Here is a 5,136-nt window from a genome sequence, read left to right as displayed (position 1 = left end):
TAATGACTACAGGCCATCTTAAGAATAGCCTATTTTATTATCAAACTGAACAGTTGGCAGTATTGAACACAATTACAGATTCTGCTTTAGAAAAACCAACGTTAATTGGATTTCTGAATGCCATTTGAACTACAGAGAGAGACAATTCTTCTAGCTCTGAAATCCACTTACTTTCAGCGGAGCACGCAACATGGAGTTTTAGCTCTCCAATGACTTCAGGTAAACCCAGAACTAGAGCATTATCTTCGCAGTGGAGGAAGCATGTATCAAATGTCAAATGCACAGGGCTGCCATTTATCTCTCTCTGATTCTGCTAAAACAAATGTGCTTTGAAAAATGCATCTGATGAGAGTGTATTGTAAGGGAGATTCCTGAGATCATCTCCCTTCTAAACCTCTGCGGTCTGAGATTAATCTGAAGATGGCTCAGAACTTCCTAGAGTTACCTAAACCAAACTTCGGCACTCTTTCTCCCTGTGTGCCTCCTTGACCACATGCCTCAGTTTCCAGAGATTTATATCCACAGACTTATAGATCAGTCACAAGTAATCAAAAAGGAATTTAACCTCTAATTTGTATGTCTTAAAAAGAGGTTATGAGAATCTAATTTATAAGCTGGCAACACTTTCCATATATCCTTTTTTCTCTCCCCAACTCTCAGGGACCCCATGCTCCTGCTCCACAGCTCCCCACCCCTGCCACAGAACACTCCTCCATCTCATTTGGCTTTTTGTCTCTTACCCAGTATTTAGATTAACTTGCTCTTTCTCCCTGCCTTCTTTTCTGTAACCTCTCAATCTGTGATATTTCCTTTTTGCCCATTGTGCAGTTTCCAGATCTGGGTTATGGATGTCAAGGAGTCTAACTGACAGAGGCTAAGTCTCCATAGGAAATAGTGTTCATTGTTTTTTGGGGGGTGGGGCTGGATATTGTTCTGTTACCCAGGCTGGAATGCAGTGGTTCGATCATGGCTAACTGCAGCTTCAACGTCCTGGACTTAAGCTATCCTCCTACCTTGGCCCCTTAGTAGCTAGGCCTACAGGCACATGCCACTGTGCCCAGCTAAATTTGTGTGTGTGTGTATTTTTTGTAGAGACAGGGTTTTACCATGTTGCCCAGGCTGGTCTTGAACTCCTGGACTCAAGTTATGCATTCAACTCAGCCTCCCAAATTGTTGGGATTATAAGCATGAGCCACTGCACCCAGCCAAAATGTTTATTCTTAATAAGGGCTTGATATTTGCTTCTGTGAACGGCTCTATACAGTGCTGGATTATAGTGTGCTGTGGGGGTGGGGCTTGGATCATCGGGTTCCTTGTTGGTTGTATTCAGTCCCAGTTTGGACACAATCTCCAAGTTCTCCTTGGAAAGAATTGGAGTGGGACAGAGAGGGAGGAGGGGAAGGGAAATGTGGGTGAATCTGGCTGTGTTGATACTGATGTAAGCTTAGAAATATGAAAAATAGTATCTGCCATCAGCTGAGGTGCAGAGAAAGGAAAAAACGGAGGGAGGAGAGTTAGTAAGGGAGAAAAGGGATGAAGGTAGAGGGCCCCAGTAGGTGGGGCACGAAGGAGAGCAGAGAAGACATAAGATGCAGAAAGAGGTGAGGGACCTGTCAAAAAGTCAACAATCCAACTCCATTGCTCTGGCAGTAGTCACTGGATTCACAGTCCAGGGAATTGATTACAGGGGCATGAGTAGTATTCCAGGAGCCTGTTTCTGGATGGAGATTTGGACTCTCATCAAAAATGTTTCTTGGCTGTGAATAGTTGAACTAGCCTGCTAGGAATATGGCCCCAGATAATGAGCAGGTGGGATACACTCCTCTGTTTTCCACATCCATTTTATTATGCTTTAAGACGTGCCATGGCCATGGCCCAGCTTTGGAGACATCCCAGCCCAGAATAGATGCCTCTGTGGTGAGCTGACAGAGATTAAGCTGAGGTTTTCTTAGATGTTGCCTCTCATTCCAAAGTAGGTCAAGACTTCATGATTGACATTCTTGGATGGACTATCTGCTTTTTTTTTTTTTTCTGTTTTTGGAAAGTTGGTAGACACCTTGGAGAGCACACAGAAGCACTTTCTCCTTTATAAACAAGGAAAGAAGGGACAGAGGGACAACTTAAAAAAAAGTCTACATCTGAAGTTGGATCTATAGTTTCCTATCTCCAGAAGAGGCAGAAATGAACGCTGCCGTGCCTACAGTTTGGTTAGTAGAACACAACTCATGGCAAATAGCAGAATACAGTGCACTTGAATTTCCATTGTCCTTTTCTGTCCTCAGAACAATACGGTGATAAGGACAGGTCGGGCTGATCTATTTCACAGAAGAAGAAACTGAATTCAGACTGTCTAAAATCCACAGACAATGCAGAGAGGGACTTCCTGATTCGGACACACTACTCCAGATGAAATGCCTGTGCCACTCTAAAAGGTAGCCTCCTCCTTACTTATGTAAATGGCTTTACTTAGTTCTGATCTCTGTGGTGCTGCTAAAGTTGAACAGGACAAAGTGGAGCCATGTTGACTCACGGATGCTCAGTTTTGGTATTGATGACAGAGGTCTTCACGGCATCCACCATCCGTAGAACCACTCAAAACACAAATTGCACAAATTATCATTTCCAAATATAGTCATTTCCAAATTTAGAGTAATTTCCAAATATAGAGAGATGGGTTAAGAGGCCAAGAGGAATGGTGAGAAAGAAGAAAATTAGGCTATCTTTTTTTCTTGCCATGGGGTCTTTCCTCCTGTTTCCTTTCATTGCTGTTTCCTCTAGGGTAGACCTTTGATGGTCACGTTAGTGGGAGCATTGAGAGGAAGATGATGTGATATGGCGGTACCCACACATCGCCTGGCTGCTGGCTGGTAGCTAGCCACATAGGACAGGGCAAATAGCTTCCTTCTTCCACTTAAGTGGGACTCCTAGGGATAAGTCTTTAGCAGCAACTACCTAAATGTCCCAGACACTATAAACAACATAAACAATGTGAAACTTCAAGAGGATTCTGGTCTATCTCTCTCTCTCTCTCTCTTTTTTTTTTTTTGAGAGAGAGAGTCTCATTCTGTTGCTCAAGCTGAAGTGCAGTAGTGCAATCTCAATCACTGCTATTTCTGCCTCCTGGGTTCAAGCAATTCTGCCTCAGCCTCCCAAGTAGCTGGGATTACAGGTGCCTGCCACCACACCCAGCTAATTTTTGTATTTTTAGTAGAAATGGGGTCTCACCACATTGGCCAGGCTGGCCTTGAACTCCTGACCTCAAGTGATCCTCTCACCTCAGCCTCCCAAAGTGCTGGGATTACAGGCATGAGTCACCATGCCTGGCTTTTTCTACCTCTCTTCTGATGACGTTTTATGTACACATGACAGGATCAAAGCATTGATCACGTGTAAATGGTCCCAGAATCTCTCTTAGCACCACCCTCCACAGAGGATGTCGTCTTTGGCTGCTCAATTTCTTCCCTCTGCCCTGTTGACCACCTTAGGGGACCAGTGAGAGCCTCTACCTTATCTTGAATTATTCCAAAGCTTCACAAACTACTCACCTCCACATTTAAATACTTTTTCCCACTGATTTCCTGATTGGCTTCCTTCTCACAAACTTTCTACTTACTCCAAATTATCATTTTTTGAAATTTTCTTTAACTTATTAGTTCACAATTCACTTTATTTAAATGGACAAGAGTAAATGAGGAAAACTGATAGATTTTTTTTGTTTCTATCCACAGCCAAGTACAGTTTCAAGACAGCTCGGTGCTGGTAGTGGGGAAGTGCCTGAGAGAACGGAAAGAACCTCATCCAGTAAAACTGGGCTGTTGTTTTTGGATCACATGCTGTGAATTGATTTATTGTTTGAAGCGATGAAAAAGGTGTTCAGAGACTTGGAGGAGAGTTTCGCTCTGCGGTGATGCCCCCGCAGTCAGGAACAGTCTTCTGAGCCATTCAGAGCTAGGAAATGTGGGGTTATTTTGGTAGCTGTCAGCGGGAATTGGCTACAGTCTGTATGTTAAATAAATACAAACTGCCTATTTAATTATTTAACAACGAGAACAAACGTCTCACTGTTGGCAAGAGGGAAACAGTCAACACTCAAACTATGTAGAATCCCATCTCGTTCCCATGATGTGATTTGACCCTGTTTGCACCCACAGGCTTGGCCGCAACCCTCCAGGGCATCTTATCACTGTTTTATTGGAATTGGAACGGGCTGGAATTGGAGTGCAAATTTCCTTCAGCGAGGAAATGCTGGAGAAACAAGAGCAAGTTAACCTCCAAATGGGTTCCAAGGCAACCGCTGTGTTGGAACTTCACTCGGGTTCCACTGGCTCTTCTTTTCCTGCCTCTGCCAAACAGTTGATGCCCTCGCCTGTTGGAAATAGATGACGTTGAACAACCAGGGGCAAGGAAGGAGTCTCTCTTTTACTTAAGAACTACTACAGCAAGAATTCAAACTCTTTCGTTTTTGAGGAAATAGCTCCTAATGCTGTGTTGATTTTACTGTTTGCATCAGAAAAAGGCCCTAAGGCTAATTGATATGAGCATGTAAAGACAGGTCGAGCTTACTAGAATTTATATGACCCGATGTGTTAAACACCAGGAAACTATTTGATGCTAGACTATAGCAGCAATCCCTTGTATTTAGTGTGTTTGTGTGTGCACACATGCCTGTGTAAATATAAACAAAAGCTTGCTTTTGTGATCCAGTACAAGTTTTGCCATATCATATACACGTTTTAAATTTTTGGAACCTAGGAAACAATTGATAAGTATTTAACATGAAGAAAACATGTATTTATGGTCAACATTAATAGAATAGATGGTACTAATCTATAAGGGTGAAAAATAAAGAAGGTAGAGGAAAGAACATAAAGAGAGAAGAAAGGAGGGAAAAGAGAAGACAGATAAAAGAAAATATCAAAATAAGGACTGCTCTGAGCCACAGCTGAGTTTTGCGTTCTTGCTGTCATCTTTCTGCAACCTTAAACGGCAGAAAGCAATAAAAGAAAATATCAAAATAAGGACTGCTCTGAGCCACAGCTGAGTTTTGCGTTCTTGCAGTCATCTTTCTGCAACCTTAAACGGCAGAAAGCAATTGGAAAACTACCCTCCACTTAGATTTCAGCTTCCATGGGAGGT

At 42.8% G+C, this 5,136-nt stretch overlaps 1 long non-coding RNA gene across 1 annotated transcript; it reads left to right on the top strand.

Annotated features, from left to right (window-relative positions):
• The first annotated feature begins 2,282 nt into the window (after positions 1 to 2,282).
• On the top strand, positions 2,283 to 4,716 carry LOC144581882 (uncharacterized). The gene is made up of 2 exons (XR_013533299.1): positions 2,283 to 2,432; positions 3,729 to 4,716. It is a non-coding gene; the product is annotated as an uncharacterized LOC144581882 (long non-coding RNA).
• Positions 4,717 to 5,136: the final 420 nt, after the last annotated feature.

The sequence above is a fragment of the Callithrix jacchus genome, chromosome 3, assembly GCF_049354715.1.
Source record: "Callithrix jacchus isolate 240 chromosome 3, calJac240_pri, whole genome shotgun sequence".
Taxonomy (NCBI): domain Eukaryota; kingdom Metazoa; phylum Chordata; class Mammalia; order Primates; family Cebidae; genus Callithrix; species Callithrix jacchus.
This window is presented reverse-complemented; position numbering and strand designations above follow the sequence as displayed.